At 40.0% G+C, this 22,637-nt stretch overlaps 1 protein-coding gene across 2 annotated transcripts in view; it reads left to right on the top strand.

The window, feature by feature from the left end:
- MAML2 (mastermind like transcriptional coactivator 2) overlaps window positions 1–22,637 on the top strand; it is a 395,803-nt gene that overhangs the window by 306,051 nt on the left and 67,115 nt on the right. The window lies entirely within an intron of this gene.

Raw genomic sequence — 22,637 nt, 5'->3', positions numbered from 1 at the left:
CAGCGTATTCATGTGTGAGCTGTACAAAGCACTGGAGCAAAGGTGTCATTAAATGCTAGAAGTCATTCAATTACATCCATCTCTTCATACAAAGTGAAGAGGAAAAAGGCTCTGTATGGTAACTGTCCATAAAGCTTTGTATATTCATCTCCCCCTTACTTCTTGGAAGAGCTAGCACCTTTTTCTGGCTCTTTCTGCCTTAGAGGGTATGTGGTTTGAGATTAGCTTTGTTTTTCTGAATCTGCCATTAATACTCTGCTCTTGTTCAGTGTTGAAAGTAAGTAATAGATTTTAAAGAGAGCTTCTGGGTTTAATTCTGTTTTCTTTCAAATGACCTAGGTTTTTCTAGGCATTCGTGATGCTGCCATGGGCATAGCAAGAAAAAAAGACTCATCCTCACCATTACAAAAAGAGAGAGAGAGAGAAAATCAATTGTCTGCCCTTAAGTTTATCTGCAGCAGCACCCTTTCCTAGGTATTAAATATAGAAGTCAATTAAGGGAGGTTTCAGTGTATCAGTATTGTATTTGTCCTCAAATGTAAATAGAATTTGTGAGAGTTTTGAAGCAGGTGCCATCTGCTGGATAGTTAGGATACTGTAACAAAAAAGAATGTGAACAGAAAACATGGAACAGTATATCTTAATGAATGGACTAATTGCTAATTTAAATAAATAACAACTTCCCAGGCCCCAAGGAGAGTACAATCTCCCTAACTTGCTGTCTACAGTATAAATGTTTAATTTTTTTTCTAATTTGAATAAAGATATTCCTTCCTATTCACGTGCAGTGCTAGATGCCTCAAACTCTTCGTCTAGTTTGCAGTCATGAGAACAAGCGCAAAATAAGTGCTCATCCTCAAAGACAGCTTTGCAAAAATGCATTTGGGAGTGCAAAAATTAAAACCAGAGGTAATAGAGAAAATAGTAGAGAGAGGGAGATGAAATAGGGTTATGTAGGAATACAGAGTCAGTATATCAAATTAAAGCCATATGTAAGACATAAATACAGGCTAAATCACTCATTCACTCTCTGAGGGACCCTTTTAACAGGATGGATCTCTACTTAACACCCCCACACTCCTCACACTGCTCCCTCATTAGGAGAGCCCCTGGATAAAGTAGACACTCCTTAAATTACCTGGCCTCGTTAGAAATTACATATTCCAGGTAGATTCTGCCTCTCTTCTGTTTCTGCTGGATCTCAGCCTTGGCTCTCCCTCTTACTACCTGAGTAGGTTGTTTCCCACTTTGGGGATTGGGTTTCCTTTTTTGTTAAATATTACTTGATGGATTCTACTGTCGTGATGGGCTATTTTTAAAAAGTAAAAGCACAAATTCGTACTATATCCATAAACAGCAGCCCCCAAAAATATCCCCATCTAGAGTTACAACTTAGAATTAGGACATTGACAAGTGAGAGTCTGTAGAAAGAATGGAAAGTTTCCCCACAAGTAGAAAAATATCTTAAGGAGTGAGAAATTTCAGAGTCCCAATTTGCATCTGGCTAGGAAACCCTGTGTGAAGTTTGCAGACAGAAAGCAGTGGGAGACCCACAGGCTCTGTAAGGTGGTGGTGGTTGTTGTTTTTCTTCCAATATGATATAAATCAGTAAAATGAACTCTATAAGTTTCTTACATAAAGAACTCTCAAAGCAAGGGCACCCAAGTTGACAGCCCCGTCTTCATTTCTGAGTCACAGATACACATATATGGTTAAAACGAGGGAAGGAGCAGACAAAATACCAAACAGATGAAGAGAGAAAAGAAAGATGTTCCCAAACCTATCAACAGTTTGCCCATATGACTTACTAGTATGTTAATGTCTCACATCAGCCACTGCTAATGAGAATGTTGCCCCTTATTTTCCTTTTAGTTTATAAATGGAGTCACATTATGTAATCACTCTAATGAGGTAATAGAAACATAAGTGCACAGGAAAATTTGATAGGGTTTTCTCCTAATTCATCCTCTGCTGGGGTGGCAACCCCCCACTCCCATCAGCCCTTCTTCTCCCCTTCAGCCCCCTCCCCCCCAACTGGCTGGCCCTCTAGTCCCAGAGGACATATTGTTGGCTATTATTTATAATAAGTCTCTCTCCTCTTGGCAAGATATAGAACAGCTGCTGGTCTATTCTCTGCCACAAAGACCAACTTCCTTCTTTTGCCCTGGATGATTAGAAAAAAGTCGAGGAGAAGAGCAATTTATAGTCGTGTTACAGCACCTCTATTTTCTTTTATGTTTATTTATATTGCTTCCATTTCTGACTGCGATTTCTGAGATAATCAAGATCATTCTGCTACAGAATTCTCATTTGCAGAGGCTCTAGTGGCAGTCGACGGTGTTTGTTGTTGTTGTTGTTTTTTAATTGAGTCAGACATTTTAGAACTCCAGGCTAAAGGAAGTGGTGAGCGTTTCTTCTATGAGAGCTTGGGAATCAATGTTCTTCCCCCCCACACGTACTTATAAACTGATGAATGTGTTCTGTGTTACATGAACAATAAATGACTTTGAACTTCTCAAGGGAAGACACCTTGTTTTAGTGAACTTTCTGTTCTCGAAACTTAGCACACAAGACTGGAACTATTCCCAAAGCTAACTCTTCAGACAGGGATAGAACTAGACTATAAGATAGAAAATGATACTGGTAAGGAGTGAGCTTCTTGGCTCAAGTAGACACATGAGACTATGTGGGCAGCTCCTGTCTGGAGGGAGCATGAAAAGGCAGGGGGGTACAGAAGCTGACTAAATGGACACAGAAGTACAGGGTGGAGAGAAGGAGTGTGCTGTCTCATTAGGGGCAGAGCAACTAGGAGTATATAGCAAGGTGTGTATAAATTTTTATATGAGAGACTGACTTGATTTGTAAACTTTCACTTAAAGCACAATAAAAAAAAAAAAAACTTAGCACAGTACCTGCTCAGTGAAGGTTGGTGAATGAACCGAGTAGAGCACTGAATGGGGTTCTGATTTGTGCTTGGGCAGGGTTCGGCTGTACTGACAGACCCTCACTTAAGTCTCACTCCAGATTTCCTGGCCAGGCAAGCCCCATCACCTCTGGTAAGACCTTTTTCTGAGATCTTTTTTTGGTTATTTCTGGTTCCAGGCTTCATTCTAGGCAGAGAAGAGAGTGGAACCTAACATTTCACAATCTAATCCCCAGCAAAAGAAATCTCAGATAGGTGCTGACCTTCAGAGAGCCCGAGCAGCACCAGGAGAAAGTGGAGAGCATTTCTCTGTTGTTATAGGAGTTGAAGGAAACTTGCAAAGCAGGAAATTGGCCTGAGACCCCAGACCCAGAGAAGATGCAGCTGACTTTGACTCTAGGTAGCAATGTGACATCAGACAAGACAGTCTCCGGTAGATAAGAAGGAATCACCAAACCAAACCCGCTGCCCTTGAGTCAATTCTGACTCACAGCGACCCTATAGGATAGAGTAGAACTGCCTCGCAGGGTTTCCAAGGCTGGAAATCTTTATGGAAGCAGACTGCTACATCTTTCTCCTGTGGAGAGGCTGGTGGGTTCAAACTGCTGACCTTTCGTTTAACAGCTGAGCACTTAACCACTGTGCAACCAGGCCTTCTTAGAAGGAATCACAGTCCGGTGTTAAAGTTTATTTTCCTGACGAGTGTTTGGAACTGAGACAGGTTGGCTGCTGGTCAAGACCATGATTAGTGAAGGTTGGATAGGAGCAGAGTGGAGTGGTTAAGTCCGAGGCTTTGGAGTTTGTCTCAGAGGCAACTGATTTCTTACTCTGGTACATATTAACATATGAACTTGGCTACCAATGGCTATTTTCTGCCATAGTGAAAATGGTCTGCTTCCTGGCGAAGTAAGAATTGGAGAGCTGACAATTTCTATTTTGTAGGTGCTTTTTTTTTTTTTTTCTTTGTAAGGGTTCTTACAGCATTTTCAACTTTTCAAGTATGTGCTCCCAAATGTGTCATAAACGTCTTGAAGAACCTGGCTCTGTGTGTTTTCTCTGATACTTCCATAGCTACCCAATGAGCACTTAACAAACATTCCTGACAGATGCACGAAGGATACATATAATTAAATAAAATACCAGGTGCTAAAGTCACTGAGATGTCTGCCTTCCCATAATTTTGAGCATTTTGTAAGCAACATGGGAAGAAATAATAATAGCTATGGTTTTTTTTTTTTTTTTTTTATGGTTTATAGCATACTTAGTATGTGATAGGCACAGTGCTGGTCACTTTACGTATATTCTTTTATTTCATCTCATAATAAGGTTGTTTCTAATAGGAATCTCTGGAGAGATAAAATGCCCCAGTGCTCACTTTTGTTTCCCCTAGCCACACTTATGAGCCAAACCCTTCAGAAGCTGGTCAGGTTGGGTCAGAGAGTATCTCAAGCCTACTCTGGAGGAGGGAAGGCACAGGTCTGAGACACAATTGTTGTTGTTAGGTGCTGTCGAGTTGATTCCAACTCATAGCGACCCTATGTACAACAGAATGAAACACTGCCCAGTCCTGCATCATCCTTACAATCGTTGTTATGCTTGAGCCCATTGTTGCTGCCACTGTGTCAATCCATCACATTAAGGGTCTTCATCTTTTTCACTGACCCTCTACTTTACCAAGCATGATGTCCTTCTCCAAGGACTGGCCCCTCCTGATAACATGTCCAAAGTATGTGAGATGAAGTCTCGCCATCCTTGCTTCTAATGAGCATGCAGGCTGTATTTCTTCCAAGACAAATTTGTTCCTCCTTCTGGCAGTACGTGGTATATTCAGTATTCTTCGCCAACGCCATAATTCAAAGGCATCAATTTTTTTTGGTCTTCTTTATTCATTGTTCAGCTTTCACATTGATGTAAGTCTATTGGAAACACCATGGCTTGGATCAGGTGCACGCACCTTAGTCCTTAAAAGTGACACAATTAGATCTAGGTAAACTCTGCCCTCTCTGTGCTCCTAATCTGTCTCCCTGGCTCTCCTGATGCCTCCTAAGTAGTTAGGAGGCTTGTTAACTCTACTGAATTTTAATTGGTGGGCTTTCAGGCATTGTATGACATGGCATAGTAGAGGCAGGAGGGCCTTCATAGAAAATTGTTAAGGGAAGTCCTTGGTGTGAACCTCTACTACGGTGCATATTGCATTAAATAGCATACTGGTTACGAACGTGAAATAAGGAGTCAGACTGTTTAAGTTCAAATGCCACACTAGAGATGTAACTTTGAAACAATTTCTCTGTGCCTTAACTTCTCTTTATCTAAAAAAACGTGTAGAATAATACCTGCTTCATGCAATTATTGTTAAGGATTAAATAAGATAATGCATGAGATTACACAGAGCCTGGCTTTCAATAAATATTGGCTATTAATATTACTATTATTATTAATAACAATCTATACTTTTTTTTTTTTTTGCCTCCACGAGATATGAGGACTGATTCAGAGCAAGGACCTCGAATATATTTTGTATCTAGCACAATGCTTGGCACGCTGTAGATTCTGAATAAACATTGGATGGATGGATGGATGGGTTGATGAATGGATAGGTGTATTTGAGTTTACAGTGATGAAGACACTTCAAAAGACCTCAGTATTGCCAGATCCCTCTCAGAAAGTCATGCCTCACATGTTAACCAAAGGAAATCACCATGACACCAAAGCAACCTGCAATGTCCAGCAGGGGTCTTCTTGGGTCCAACTGGACATTTAGGCTTAGGAAATTACCACAGTTCACATCTGGCATCAGCCTACCCAGAAGGATATGGACATGAGCAGGGCAGCATCAGACATTCTTCTATAATGTGGGCCGTGGCAGCTCGGATTCAAGAAAATGCTATCCACATTGGACAACTGTCCTTATGTCCTAACAACTTCAAAGACATAGCATCCATAAGGGACACTGCCAGTTATGAGAACTGATATACTCGGGGGAGTCCAAAACATGGCATCCCCATTAGGTATTTATAGTTCATTTGTAGTTATCCCAGTCCAGATGTAGCCTACCAATGAGGGGTCATTTTTACCATATGCAATGTTGCCTAGTTACATAGTTGACACATACCATCTTTATCTGTTTCCAGGGAAACCAAGCTAAGAAGTTAACCAAAGGTCATATTCTCATGCAAAAAGGGGAAGAGTTTTTGTTAACTCTTGAACTCTTTCCCCACACCATCTAAATAGTTATTTACAATATACCCTGAGAAAACTACCTAGTGTCCTTGTCTCCAGAGGGTAAAAATCTCTTTCTCACTTCTCATGTCTGCCCCAAATATTTCTCAAAGTGGAATAAGATGGGCATGGCCATGATTGCCACTCTGACTAGTGTCTCCTCCCCCCACCCCCGGCACACCAAGATTCAAAGCTCAGTGATCCTTGACACTGTGCCTGCCCTTTACACCAACCACCCCGTCCAACAGTCCCATTCTTCAAAGAGTTGGTGGCTCTCTAACACACACACTGACTTTTATAAATACACGAGGGGCTTCAGTTTCCCTGTAGCTGTGTGATCTTAACAGATTCACCCAGCCCAGGAGCCAGAACACCAAAGATCTTTAGAATTTTGCCCTTGCTTACAGGGCTGTTGTGAAGATAAAATGAGATCAAAGAGATAAGGGTGCTTTAAAGAGTTGGAAGTGTCACAGTAAAAATCTAAGGTAGCTTCACTGTTCAGAAGGAGTATGAGTGAATTCCAAAGGTGGTTGGATGGGGTCAGATCTACGTAAGGGAGAAATAGATCAGTCTTTACTTTCCCTGATTTGATTTAGTAGTAATAATAACCACCTTTATTTATTTTTTTACTCTAAGTACTTGAGGGAGATTTTTGACCAGTGGGAGCCAGTAAACTCCCAGTTCATTTTACGTACTAACCTGCCAAAAGATGGTAGAGATTTTGTATATTAACAACTTGCATTAGTAAAAGAATTAAGCACCCCATTTATTTCTCTGCCTGGATGACAATAATGAAAAGTAATAGTTTTTATTTATTAAATTTTTACTGTGTGCCAGGAACTGCGTCAAGTGCCTTACTTACACTCTCTGGTTTAATCATCAAGTTTCATTAACTTTGTTTCTCAGCAGAAACCAAAGCTCAGCGGGATGACATGACTTGCACAAGGTCACTCAGCTGTATGTGGTAGGGCCAGGAGGCAGATCAGGTTTAGTGTTAGTCCAAATCCCATGCTCTGTGTTCTAGGACGTCTTTATGAAGATGGCTTATATAAACTATGCGTTTTTTCAGTATGTCAATCTGTAAATACAGTAGGAACATATTTCACCTTGTTTTAAAAATGACTTTTGCCTCCTTTTGGCAAAAAAAAAGAAAGAAGGGACTTTATTGAAATGGTAAAGAAAGTTAAGTTTAGATGAAAGTATATGCAAGACAAAGGGGAATCTTCATTTGAATTTCTTTTCTTTCTTCTACTTTATATAGTTACTTATTCTAAAATGGAGCTTATAATACAAATGATCAAGGGAAAAAAAAGGCCTAAGTACAGAGAGGAGTAAAGAAAAATAGAGCAGAATGTGTAGCTTTTGCCGTCCTGTCCTGCTCTGCAGCTAGTCCTGTCAGAATCCTTTAAAAGGAAATGGTAATTACAACTCATTATCTACCTTGAAGACGTACTAAATAACATAAGAACAGGTTCCAAATCAATAGAATCCTATTTGGGATATCAGGAAGCATCGCTGGTTCATTATGGTGTAAAGTTTAATAGCTTTTCCAAAAAATTTTAACTACATGTTTTGTCTACTTATAATGAACATGTATTTCTGCCAAAAAAAAAAAAAAAAAATTAGCTAAACTAAATTCATCCACTATGGCTAGCACATTCCTTACTTAGTTGTGATTAATTCATGGATCTGTAAGACCAAAGAATTTGCACTTGGCACGCAAAAATTTTAATTGGGCAGTTTCATCACCAAATAAACTTAAAAACTTGCCTAAATAAATAAATAAATAGTGGGGAGAAATGTAGGCATCTGGGCATTTCGAACCCATACATGGGCACTTCCTAGCAGGTCATGCCAATCTAAGAGCAGGAAAAAATAATAATAATAATTAAGAGGTCGATTCTGTCAGATAAAAGAACTGTTTTCTTTAGGAAACTTGAAGAAATCCATTCAATCATATAATATTTCAATGAGTGTAATAAAATTTATAATTCAGCTTTATTTCCTTCAACTCCTTTTAGGGCATTCTCTTAGAAAATAACCACATAAATAAAACAACCTATATTTTATATGTGCAAAAACAAGATTACTTTTTATTTAAAATAATTTTCCTCCTGCCTGAATTAAAGGCTTACAGGAAATACAAAATGGATTGCTTTAGAAGGGTCTCCTCCTCCTAAACTTTATTGTGGAGAACATCAAAAGAAAACAGGGAATGAACAGTTACCTGTTCACTTTGTTTTCTTTGATCATGTAATCCTAAAGTACATTGTTTTCTTACAACGTCTTTTCTCTCAATCCAGATTTCATTGCTTTAACTTCCTCTCACCCATTAAATAAAGTTAAAATAATGTTAACTGCAGCATATGTGAGGACTAGCAACCTTTCTAAAACAGAGCGCCTTGCCATGACACCTGGTCTGGAGTGCTGGGGTAATGAGAGTGGGTCCTGACTGTTCGAATAGAATATGGAGGCAGGAGGTAGCACAGACCAAGTAAGAAATTCTGGAAGGTCCCAGCTTCTCAAAACTATCCTTCCTTCCATTTCCATATTTTCTTTCCTGTCTTAGCATGACTTTTTTAACCAATTTTTTTTTCTAGTACTTGATAGAGATCAACAGGGGTAACCAGAAAAAGAAGTAATCAATATCTTTCATATAGATACTTACTATGTGCCAAGAGGTGGGCTAGGTGTTTTACATATTCTTTATACTAATAATCTAGGGAATCCTCTGGTTAGTCTAGGCCTCTCAAGTAGAGCCTCTGTAAACGTCCTGGCTCCTCTGAGGGCATAGGTGTGGGAGGTAATGCTCTAGGCGCCATTTCTTTACCATATCGCCCCCTAAACGGACTCTGGCTCTTAGCGATATAAATAATTGTTGGAGGCGGGGGCAGGGAAGAAAGGAAGGAAGAAGTCTTCTTGAATCTGTGCTCAGACTTCACCTGTCTTCCCAGGGACCCTCTGGTGTAAATGGGGTTTGCAAATCCAGGAGCTGAGATCGTCCTGTGTATTAAAAATGTTCTCAGTAGCACAGAGCTCTTATCACCGAAGTCCGTTTTTTAGAAGTGTCAGTCGTCTAATTTAAGGTAAATTGTATCAGAGAGTATGAGCCAAAAATGGGATGCGTTAGTCTGACGGAGGTAGTCTACCATTCATAGTTTTGAAACTAGAACATTTTGCTGACAAAGAGAAATGTATTTTTAAGCCTGAGTTCTCAAAATAAAAAAACAAAACCTCTTCCATTCTAGTCCTCTAGCTAGGCTGTTTCTGCCAGCTCCCCGGCTCTGAACACAACACATTCTTGCAATTCATCACTTCCCTTGGCTTGAGCCCGCCTTTAAAATGGTTGGAGGCATATGCTTCTCATTAGCTCTGCCTCTGCCTCACCTGGCTGATCAGACTCCTCTCTCCTGGCCCCTGCTTGCCCCCTTCTCTCCTTCATCCTCCTCTTCCCCCAAGGGCAGATCTTACTCCTGCCAGTTTCCCTTACCTAGCAGTGCTGCCTGCTGGCATGGCAAGAGGCAAGCTAAGGAGAAGGAGAAGGAAATAGTTCAGTTCTTTTGAAAGTAAATTCTGTGGTTTAACAGCCTTTCGTTCAGAAATAAGACTTAGGAAAACAAAAAGCCAAGGGAAAAACCAAAAACAATAATAGAAATGAAAAAAACCCAAAAGTTTGCTGACTGGGAGAAAAATAGAGAGGGGGGCAGCAAAAGGTTAAAAGGAAAAAATTCCCATCATTACATCACTTTGGCAGCCAAATGCTTCTTTAGGTCACCAGTTTCTGTCTTGATTTATTTTCTAGGCTCTGGAAGGAAGTTTTGCCCATTTGGAAGGTGTTTTCTGTTTAACTTAGTTATTTGAGTGACAAAATATTCCTTCTATTTGGTGAATTCTGGTTCTTTCTGTGACCTGGTGCAGGGATTAAGAATTAGACTATATGAAAGAATTTTGGTTCAGCCCAAAAGAGATGGTCCATGCACGGAAATATTTTTTCTTGTTTTCTCTTCTGTGCGGTAGCTTTTGATTAGTAACTTCAGTCCTTGTATTGCTTTCCCAAGTAACTGAGAAAGGTGAAGTACTTTCAATATGTCTTCACCGTATAATTGGGTAATGATTACCCAAACTTATTCATACAGGGGACTTGGGGTGCAGGTTGGCGGGCACCTTTTTAGAAAACTGATCATTAATGGTAAGAAAGGAATGTTGAAGGAGCAATGACCTTAATTTTTTACAGCAATAGAAGAATTCTAGAAATCTGAGGTTGGAAAGGGCCTCAGAGATGAGCTAATCCACAACCTTCATTTCACAGACGAGGAAGTTGAGGCTGAGCGGTGACTTCCCATCTGCCAGACAGTAAGGTCGTGGAAGGAGACTGGTTTACCCAGGAGCCCTAAGTCCCAATCCTATTCTCTTTCCACAGTATGCAAGCACCACACTCTCTCTCACAAGTCCTTTTGTGCCAACATTAGAGACAGAGTTCTGCAATCTGCAAATCTAGTATAACTTTTTGTTCTAGATCAGCAGGAAATATACGATCTAATGAACGAAAAAGACTTGGCTCAATATTGGTGACCCGTGACATCCATATGACTTATAGGAACCCTTGAGCAAGTTAGAAAAAGCTTGTCTTCCTCAGTGAAGATGCAGCTCTTCTCCTAGGCACAAAGCTTGATGAAGCGCAGGCTGGGTATATTTCAGCCCCCACGTGCTCCCTTGACCAGGCACTCTTGTGCACAATCTGAATGACCGTATGCACCGTGGTCTTGTCCAGAGCATGTTCATGGAACAAGAGAACCACACCAAGGGCAGGTGCACCCCAGATTCACAGTAAGGTCCCCTGATGCTGTCATCTGGAATAGGAGTCCCTGCATTATAGGAGATGAAGAAAAAACCTCATCTTCAAGAACTTGAATGGCTTTTGTTTTATCAACAAATCTTATTGGCAAATCTTATAGCCAAAGAGCTCTGAACAGAATTGTGCAGTCAGACAAGTTTGCTGAGGAACCTCTTTCCCTCTTGACTTGCATCTTTTCAGCAGCCAGACACTTGTCTATCCTCCCAGCTACCTGCCCTGTCACTCCCTCCTGACTTGCAGTCACAATCCTTTCCAAGATGTTAGCTGATAATGGTCTCATGCATTCATCCAAAAATATTTATTGAGAATTCGTTATGTGCCAAGATTAAAATTTCACCCTTCACTAGCACAATATCTGGTACATAATATACACTCAAAACATACTAAAGAGAAGGAAGGGAGAGGCTGAGAGGCATTTTTACCTGGTAGAATTCAGAAGCGACACCAGGCAGTGGGAAGGGGAGGGGAAATTGGAGTCAAGGAACCTTTATAACCATCCTTCATGTCATGGCAAATAGACTGTGTCTGTCCTGTTCCAGCTTCACCAAAATACTTAGGGCATCAGCTCAACCACATGAAAACCTGCTGCAGCCATCTATATTCTACTTTCTAAATTCTTCCGGACATGCCTCCCTCTTGCCCATCTAGATATCACTTATGAGCCCTTCAGATTTTCTGGACTGTTTTTTGGTCCCACTCTTGGCTTCTGTTGTTTATCTCACTTCTTGATTAAGGACACAGTCTTAGAATTTCTACCTTACCTTTAACCTTTGTATTCCTGCAAGGCATGATTTCAGGATTTCCCTCTGCCTCCATAATCCACTCCTGCTTTTGCCCCCAGGTCCACAGGACCTGGCCCCTCACTCACCTAACATATATAGCAGCTAATTTCTATCTACTTATTTTTAAGTCCATAATAAGGGAATTCTATAGGACTCCCTAGATGCTGTAAACAGTTATGCACTCAGCTACTAACCAAAAGGTTATAAGTTAGAATCCACACAGAGGCATCTCAGAAGAAAGGCCTGGCAATCTAATTCTGAAACATCAGCCATCGAAAACCCTATGGAGCACTGTTTTACCCTGACATACATGTGGTCGTCATGAGTTGGAATCTACTGGATGGCAAACGGTTTTTTTATAGTTGCAAAAAATCACTTAGAGAATACTGTCCTTGAATGCCTCTGCTGGAGGTCTTCTCTCAGTTTTCTTCCTATTAGGGATATTTTTACTATGTGTCTTTCTACTCCTTTAGACTGGGATTTCCTAGAAAGAAAACAGTCAGCCTCAGTTGCCCCCATAGCACTGTTACTGCCTAGCACAGTCCTTTGTACACAATAATTGCCCATTAAATATTTTTTCTTAGTTCAACTGTTTAATAAAATCTATTATTGGCCCTTTAGTTTTAGTTGTTGTTTTTAACCAGAAGAAATTAACAGGGATTTCTCACTGATTCTGGTCTTCTTCTGATGGGAACATTTTTATAGTAAATGCAAATTACTTTGCCATCTGTGTGAACCATAAGTTCTGGAATCCTTTCCCTTTATATGGGGAAACCAGGTTTCCCACCAATGACCATTAAAGTACCTTTGGCAGTCCTTGCAGCTTTTTCTCCATAGGCCAGATGGCAAAGTTTTCTTCTTGCTTCCACTTGAGGATTTTTATAAGGGTTCTTTACGTTGCTCCTTCTTTTCAAGTACTTTTCTGTTCCTTGACAGAGGGGTTGGACCTTCTCCTTGGACCTCCCTGGCCGTACTGTCTAGTCATTGTGCTGATTTCATGAGAGGAAGCATGTTTTGCTAGTTAGAACCCAAATCCATTTGTTAATGTCTCTGATCTTTTGTGGGCCTGCTTGTAAAATGATATCAGTGTTGCTCCTTCCCTCCCTAGGTTGATGTGGAAGCAAAGTAGCATTAGCTGAGCTAAGAAATAAAATCATGGTGTCCTTCATGTGTTTGCCCAGAAGACCCAGTCCTAAGTCAAAAGCTGCACCTGGACTACAGAATATTAAGAATTGGCTTGTAATCAGCTTCATATTAGCAAGGGCTCTGCATTGGGAAACAAGAAATGGAGAAGGCTTCATAGACAACCACCTTAGAGTTAGAATGGAAGAATGGGAGCAAATGGTAAAGGACCTTGATTTTTAGGCTAAAGGTTTGGGAACTTTATACAGTAGGGAACATCAGATTTTAAGTAGAGAGTGACATGATCAGATATGAGTTGAGAAAGGTCATTCTGACCTGTGTGGAAGACCAGGGGATCCCAGAGTCAAGTAGGAGGGTAATGCAGTAGTCCCTATGAGAAAAGAGGGGGGCCCAGATCAAGGCAGGCAAAGGAAACAGAAAGAGAGGGTATATTTGATAGACATTTCAGAAGAACATTTGGATCTCCTGCCCCTTACCCCTCATCACACAATCCAGCTGTTTTGACTTCCTTGCTATTTCTCACCCATCCGGCACACTCTTGCCTCATGAATGTTCCCATTGCCTAAAATGCTTTTCCCCCAAATAACCATGGCTCACTTCCTCAGATCGTTCAAGTCTTTGTTCAAATATCACCTTCCCAGTGAGCCCTTCCTTGACCAGCCAATTTAAAAATGCATACCCTTAGTGCAAGTCATGTATCAGAGTGTTCATAGCAGTGGTATTTACAATAACCAACAAGTAGAAAAATACTCAAATGCCCACCAACAACTGAAAGGATAAATAAATTGTGGTATATTCAGATACTGGAATATACTATACAACAATCTGAATGAATGACTGATCTACAACTACATCCCACGATGTGGATGAATGTCATACACATAATGTTGAAGAAAAAGCAGCCTTATAAAAAAAATACATAACGTACAATTCCATTTATATAAAAGTACAGAAAGAGTCAAAATCAAGCTCTGCTGTTTGAAGTCAGGATACTGGTTGCCTATGGGGGCTGGTAGTGACTTGAAGAGCACAAGGGGGATTTTAGGGTACAGATAATGTTCTGTATTTTATCTTGGTGCTGGTTATATGGGGTGTGTTCACTGCATAAAAATGTAAAGAGTCGTATGTTAAAAAGCAATCAACCCATCCCCTGACACTGCTTTTGTCCTTTACCTATTCTTTCGCAGTATTAACAACCTTCCATTTATATCCTATAATTTAATTATTATGTTTATTACATACTTTCCCCCTTAGAATGTAAGCTCCATGAATGCAGGGATTTTTATGTTTTGTTCTCTGCTGCAGTCTCTATCACCTTGAAGTATACCTGGCACACCATAGAAAATAGAATGGATGAATGAATTCAAAAAACATGAGTGGAACATATCAGACTTAGAGATCTAAGTGAGACCCTGGTTTGAGGACCAGTATTCCTTTGGCATTTTCTCCTTCCTAGCTGTGGTGGGTAGGCTGCTATCCCGGGGGTTGTGACAATCTCTCTTCCATGTGCTTTTCACGTTTTTGTACTTCTGGGCCTTTGTTCAAGCCTTTCCTTTATCTTAGACTATTTATCCCATTTGCACCCTGTTAGAAACCTTCCCGTCGTCAATGCCAAGCCAAATGCCATCCTCTCCATAAAGCTTTTCTTAGCAACCTCAACCTAAATTCTCCGGTTCCTGATTTTTACTCTTTCTATGGCACTCTTATAATTTTTTTTTTTATTCATTCATTGATTTATTTAACAAATATTTATAGAGCACCTACCAAATGCCAGGTACTGTGCTGGAGACACAAACTGAACAAAACAGACATATCTTTAATGGAGTTTATGTTCCAGTAGGGTAGACAGACAATATGCTGATACATAAATATATGTATCAGATTATTTTGAGTGTTTAAAAAAACATTAAGGTAAGTAAAGGATTAGAGAGTAAGCAGGGTGCTATTTTAGATAAATTATGAGGGAAGATTTCTCTCTATTGGTGACACTGGAGGAGAGACCTGGATGAAAGAAGGAAGTGGACCAAGAGGATGAGCATTCCAGGCAGATGAAACAGCAAGTGCAAATGCCCTGTGGTAGGAGCAGGCTTAGAATATGAGTTCTGTATGTGAATCTCTTGGGATGGGGAATATTTCCTGGTATATTGGTTTGGGTGGAAAATATTCTGAGTGATTGGATAACTGAATTAGAACATTGAATTTATCCAAGATTTAGTCATATTTTTGTTTTCCATTTTGCATTTTTCTTTACATCTGCATTTCCCCAGATGTGTTCAATAGAACATGTAGAACATATCTCAAACTGAATTATACAAGATCAGGTTACATCATAAACAAAAGCATGGTTCCGTGGTCAAATAAGTATAAGAATCAATGAAGATCCATGACATAATACTAACACAGCGTAGGTGTTGCTATGTTCAGCACTAAAAATTCTATTCAATTCAGTATTTTCTAGCTACCTCTCGTTTTTCCCACGGAACACATATTAATAATGCACAAAACACTAGACTTCTATAGAATTCAGTCTGGAATATGTTGCCTCAGGTTCCTTCATTTGTACATTAATTACATATTTATTAAACTCCTAATACTTACTTGGCTCTGTTTCATAACTTTGTAGATAAAATATAAAAGATGCCAGAATATGTTACTCTAAGAGCATTGATTTTTCAGCATTCTCTTTACTAAGTTAATATAATACAAATGTGCTCAGCCTCATCCTGCCTAATTTTAACCCACATCTACTAATGTTCTTCATACTGTTAACCAAGCTGTCTCTTGTAAAGTTTTGTCACTGTCATGATTGCGAACAAGAATCTCAAAGAGCAAGTTTGTAAGTCTTGAAATAAATAAATAATGGTCAAGAAAACATAGAAACAGCACTCAGAATACCCCATAAGGTGCCCTGAATGGTAAAATACACCCAGGCTTTCTGGATGAACTGCCTTTAAAGGTAGCTCTGTCTGGGAGAAAACATCCACAGGATTGTTGGCTCTGACCTGTGTATTTTTGGTCTCTTTTTTTTTTCCCCCTTTACCTGTCCTCTGTGATTCAGCCTGCGCTGGATTACTAGTGATAACCTTCTAACTCAGAAATTCTGCTATCAATCTATGCTCTTTTTTTGCTCCTTGATTGGAGAGCTCCTTAAATATTTATTGGTTTTCCATGGTCACCAGCCAGCTGCAGATGCATGCTTCAGTAGCAAGGCTAAACTAAAGTTGTAGCTGTCTTACAACTGTGTGTGAGTGTGTCTCAAAATGCATGAGTGTGTACAAGAGGGAGAGCAAGAAAGAACACCTGGACTTTCAGCCAAGTTTAGCCAAAGACCTTGTAGCCACTGGAAGTCTTCAAAAGGAGAGAAAAGGATTTAGCCCTGTTTTATGGTGGGTGTGTCGTTTAACTGTACAGCTTTAAAGGCAGCAGGGAAACTGCAAATCTAGAGCTTTTTTCAGAAGCATTGGTTGCTGTGAAGAAAAACAAGGCAAAGTTTTGCTTGTGGGCAGAAACATCCCAGAATGCATCTGATGATTGGGCAGAAAGTGAGCACTGGCAAGAACCCAGGCATGTTGGCTCCCATCTACGGCACAAGAACAACCTAGGCGGTGTTCTCAGAGTTGGATCAAATTTCCAGGATGGATCAGGTTCAAAATAATCTGCTCGGCTTTCACTTATCTAAGATGGTGCAACAGGTTTAGGATTACAGTGCTCTGAACAGGGAATGGAAGCTATTGGGAGAAAACCCTCTGGCGTTTGTAAATACCACAAAAGGTGTTTTACCTTATTTAAATTGGAAGCAGCACCCTCTGGACATTTGAAATACACTGTTATTCCTGGAATTCAGGGCAGTAAAAGTTATTTGGGACCTGTTAACAATTTTCAGGGATTTGTTTCATAGCATCTTGACCCCAGAGTTACATTTATGATGGAACTCTTTGGTTCAATGTCTAATTTTAAATGGTTATGCGATTCAACATACTGTGTTTTGAGACCTAGTTTTCCTAATCATAGGCTAAATAGGAAATAGGTAAAGCTAAACCCAAGAATCTTCCAACCTGAATTTAACATCCTGTCCTATTGTTGTTGTGTGCTGTCAAGTCAATTGCAACTCATAGTGACCCTATAGGACACAGTGGAACTGCCCCATAAGGTTTCCGAGGCTATAAGCTTTATGGCAGCAGGTTCCCACATCTTTCTCCCTTGGAGCAGCTGATGGGTTTGTACTCCAGACCTCTTGATTAGCAGCTGAGCACTTCACTATGCCACCAGAGCACCTTCATCCTATCCTGTTGTTGTTAGGTGTCATGTCGAGTCAGTTCCGACATAGTGACCCTTTGTACAACAGAACAAAACACTACCCAATCCTGTGCCATCTTCACAATTGTTGTTATGCTTGAGCTCACTGTTGCAGCCACTGTGGCAATCCATCTCATTGAGGATCTTCCTCTTTTTCACTGACCCTCCACTTTACCAAGTATCATGTCCTTCTCCAGGCAATGGCCCCTCCTAATAACATGTCCAAAGTACCTGAGACAAAGTCTCACTATCCTCACTTCTAAGGAGCATCCTGGTTGTACTTCTTCCAAGACAGGTATGTTTGTTCTTCTGGCAGTCCATGGTACAGTCGATATTCTTCACCAACATCATAATTCTTCTTTGGTCTTCCTTATTCATTGTCCAGCTTTTGCATTCGTATGAGGCAATTGAAAATACCATGGCATGGGTCAGGCGCACCTTAGTCCTCAAGGTGACACTTTTGCTTTTTAATCCTCTAAAGAGCTCTTTTGTGGCAGATTTGCCCAATGCAATACATTGTTTGATTTCTTGACTGCTACTTCCGTGGGTGTTGATTGTGGATCCAAGTAAATGAAATCCTTCACGACTTCAGTATTTTCTCCATTTGTCATAATGTTGTTTATTGGTTCAGTTGTAAGGATTTTTGTTTTCTTTTTGTTGAGGTGTAACCCACACTGAAGGCTGTGGTCTTTGACCTTCATCAGTAAGTGTCTCAAGTCCTCTTCACTTTCAGCAAGCAAAGTTGTGTTATCTGCATATCGCAGGTTGTTAATGAGTCTTCCTTCAATCCTGACGCCATGTTCTTCATATAGTCCAGGGTCTTGGATTATTTGCTCAGCATACAGATTGAATAAGTATGGTGAAAAGATACAACCCTGACGCACACCTTTTCTGATTTTAAACCATGTAGTATCCCCTTGTTCCATTCAAATGACTGCCTCTTGGTCTGTGTACACATTCCACATGAGCACAATTAAGTGTTCTGGAGTTCCCATTATTCACAATGTTGTCCATAATTTGTTACGATTCACACAGTCAAATGCCATTGGGTAGTCAATAAAACACAGGTAGACGTCTTTCTGGTATTCTCTGCTTTCAGCCAAGATCCATCTGACATCAGCAATGATATCCCTTGTTTCTTATCCTCTTCTGAATCTGGCTTAAATTTTTGGAGTTCCCCGTCAATGTACTGCTGACTGTTTTTTAATTCTCTTCAGCAAAATTTTACTTGCATGTGATATTAATGATATTATTCAATAATTTCTTGTCCTAAAAACCAAAACCGTTGCTGTCGAGTGGATTCTGACTCATACTGACCCTATATGACAGGGTAGAGCTGCCCCGGAGAGTTTCCAAGGAGTGCCTGGGGTATTCAAACTGCCGACCCTTTGGCTAGCAGCTGTAGCACTTAACCGCTACGCCGCCAGGGTTTCCTTTTTTTGTCCTAGGCATCCAAAATTTTGTCTTCCACACCTAGTGATTTCTTAACCCCTACTTCAACTGTAACTGTGGTAGTGACTGGACCAGCTCCAGAGGGGTGTGAGTCAGGGGTGGTTATCATGTATATTCCCGGCACAGAGTAGTGCTAAAAAATTTTCAGATGAAGGAATGAATGGATGATCAATCACTCCAAGTTGTGAGAGGAAATGAAGCCCTCCAGAATGAATTTAAAATGCTGTTCTACCCCCACTTCAAATCTCAGGCATGCCATCTTTTCCCTGTGACCACAGAGAAAAGGTTATCTTTAGACAGGGTTATCTTTACCCAGCTTTTTACATTTGTCTAATAGTATATGTCACTCTGGTTGGCTTAAGTCTTTCATTAGACTGGAGGGATTTTCTGTTTGTCACCTGTCTACTTTGCTGAGGAACTCCATGTGCAACATCTCAAAGAAGTAGCTATATTTTCCTCTAAGTTCCGTTTTGTTAGGGAGATATAATATTGTGGAAAAGTAAAAAAGTTATAATATTCACTCATTATTTTATCATGTATTCCATTTGTCAAGGGTCCATTCTGTGCAGGCACACTTTTTGACCTTTTTCTCATTTAATCCCTTTGGTCACACTGAAACCTATATATTATAATCTTTAGATCACAGATGTTAAGCCCACGGCCCAGAGGGGTTACATAACTTCTCCCAGGTCACAGGGATGGATCCAGGACTAGAATTCAGATCTTCTGACTCCTCTATTCCTCTTACTTCTATGTGCATGAGACAATATTTGATTTCAGGGAACAGAAATCTTCTCAACCTTGCTGAAGAAATAGAGATTTTCTGGATGGATACAGTGAAGTGTTAGAGAACACAGTGTTGGAAGGATACTGACATTCAAAAACACAGAAAAGTTGCAGCAGTCATCTTCTCTGTCTCTGTATTTCCTTCTTTCTGATATCTCATGGTCTCTTATTTCTTTCCTCACACTCACTTTATTCTTCTCTTTGAAGCTTCCTCAGCAAGGCTCTTAGTTTCTTGCACAGAGCTTTGGGTTACCATAATGCCAATTCTTAGTCTACACGACTTCACAACTCCAGGGGCCAACACCTGACAGACTCAGTCTCTCTGTCTTCCACAGAATTCACATCCTCAAGAAACTGCATTGGATTGACCTAGAACAATCAAATTGTTCCAGAAGTTGTTGGGAGAAAATAACGTGTGTGCCTAGAACATACACAACTTTCTTAGAGTCCCTGGGTGGTACAAATGTTTAATACGCTCAGCTGCTAACCAAAGATTGAAGGTTTGAGTCCACCCAGAGGTACCTTGGAAGAAATGCCTGGGAATCTACTTCTGAAAAATCACCCATTGAAAACCCTGTGGAGCACAGTTATACTCTGAAACACATGGGGTTGCCATGAATTCGATAGACTCAACAGCAACTGGTTGTTGTTTTTTTTTTTTTTTTCAAAATTGAAAATCCAAATTACTTATGCTTGGTTTCAAATAGACTTCTTCCACATTTTCACACCTCTACCACTGATAATGGTAAGCCAACCTTTTCTTGACCTATCTCATTCTTGCTTGTCTTTTACAGGCACCAAATTCTAAGATTCTAGCCTTTTCTCCTTATGGTGGCTATGCGAATTCTTTTCCTTCTTTGGAAGGTAAATTTCAATCCCACATCTTCTAGGTAGCTTTCCATATTAATCAGTGAGGATATTATTTTGTCCTTAATTCTAGTCCCTTTGATTATGAACATTGGTCCAAAAAAGCAGAAATACCCTTTGTTCATAAAAGCAGAAAGACCCTGCTAATCTTTTTAATGAAACTTCCCAGGTATTGCTATATGGTACCCTTATAACCTAGGGCATATATTGAAAGCCATGTGGTTAGTATGACTGGAGACCTGGAAAAACTCACTGGCCCTGTGTGGACAAACCAATGACTTTGATTGCCTGACATGCTAACTAGTCATATTACCTAAACATATTGCCTCAAATTTACAATGGAGGGTCTGAATCAGTGCTAAAGACTACCTCATTAATGAATTCCAATATTCATCTATTTTTCCCTTAGAATATGTCTTTAAATTTTTCAATATGCGTAAAATATTGTGAATGTTTGATAAAATATCAAAACTAATTTTGACATAAGGAATTCCAGGCAGAACTTGAAAAGGTAGAAAAGTTTCAGGGTTTTTCTTATTACTTTTCTACCTCCACAAAGCCTTGTTGCATTAAATAAAGACGAAGTTTATAGCAAGCTGATGGAGTCACTTTTAATTAAGTGGTTTAATAAATAATAAATTTTTTTTCAAAATTTTAAAAAGGAAGAAATTACACACAGAGAGGTATCACACATACGTCAAAGTATTTGACCAACTTCCTGAGCTGACTGGCTGGTGCAGTTTTAGAAGCAATGAAAGGACAGGGAGATGGGGGTCAGAATCTGTGCTTCCTGGATGCAGTGTGTTTAGTCATCAGATACAAAGAGTATAAAACCCTGATTTACAAGTGATCATTATATTATTATACAGCCTTATGAGATCCATTCCCCTTAGGCCACCTAAAGTACTAGTATATTTGGGATGCTGAACTATTTAACTGTAATTATAACAACAAATACCTTATAAAATGCATCAAATAAAATAGATTCAATGTTTCCACTTAGTGTGGTTTAAAAAAAAAAAAGAGTTGGAAGCAGTATCCCTCTTTCCCAAAAGAGATTAAAATTCAAGGATTGGCCAATAGTAGGGGGGATAAGAATAATAGAGAAGAAAAGATTTGCCTTAAAACCCTTTGTAAAATGTTTTTATTTTCATGCCTAACAAATGAAGCCTTCATCATCTTCGCCTCTGGGAACAGCTTCAAACCTGAGAAACACAATTGGAAGCCTGCCACATTGCAGCCCATCCCCTGTTAGTCATTCCAACTGGATCCAAATCGAGTGTCTCCCTTCCAAGAGCTCTTGGAAAAAAAGCTCATGATAAGAAGTGGAACTTAGCCCAGGCAACCTGGAGGACTGCACACTTACTCTCTGCCACCAGGTTTTCCAAGAAGTGGCCTTTTATTCACATGGCCCAGGGTACATGGCAAGTTCTCTCACCAGGCTATAGCTCTACACCCAATACTTTCTCCTCCCATGTACCATCCAAAATAATAATAATAATACCCTGTAATTTATTCATTCACTATCTATCTAAAAGACATTTCTTGAGCATTTACAGTGTGTCAAGCCCAGTGCGAGCCTTGTTGTTGTTGTTAGGTGCCATCGAGTCAGTTCCAATTCATAGCGATCCTATGAACATCAGAATGAAACGCTGCCCAGTCCTATGCCATACTCACAATTGTTGCTATGTTTGAACCCACTGTTGCAGCTACCCTGTCAATCCATCTCATTAAGGGTCTTTCTCTTTTTCATTGACCCTCCACTTTACCAAGCATGATGTCCTTCTCCAGGGATTGGTCCCTCCTGATAACATGTCCAAAGTATGTGAGACAAAGTCTCGCCATCCTCACTTCTAAGGAGTATTCTGGCTGTACTTCTTCCAAGACAGATGTGTATGTTCTTCTGACAGCCCATGGTACATTCAATATTCTTCACCAACACCATAATTCAAATGCATCAATTCTTCTTCAGTCTTCCTTTTTCGTTGCATATGAGGCAATTGAAAATACCATGGCTTGAGTCAGGAGCACCTTAGCCCTCAAAGTGGTGTTTTTGCTTTTTATCACTTTAAAAAGGTCTTTTGCAGCAGATTTGCTCAATGATTTCATGACTGCTGCTTCTGTGGGCGTTCACTGGGGATCCAAGCAAAATGAAATCCTTAACAACTTCAATCTTTTCTTCATTTATCATAATGTTGCTTATTACATGTGGACTTTACCAGATGAAATACACAGGAATCAAACCAATTGCATTGTGGAAAGGGATGATGGAGAAGCTCAATATCATCAGCCAAGACAAAGCCAAGGGCCAACT

The sequence above is a fragment of the Loxodonta africana genome, chromosome 7 (assembly GCF_030014295.1).
Source record: "Loxodonta africana isolate mLoxAfr1 chromosome 7, mLoxAfr1.hap2, whole genome shotgun sequence".
NCBI classification, from domain to species: Eukaryota; Metazoa; Chordata; class Mammalia; order Proboscidea; family Elephantidae; genus Loxodonta; species Loxodonta africana.
Note: the sequence above shows the minus strand (reverse complement) of the source record. Positions and strands in the feature narration are given on the sequence as shown.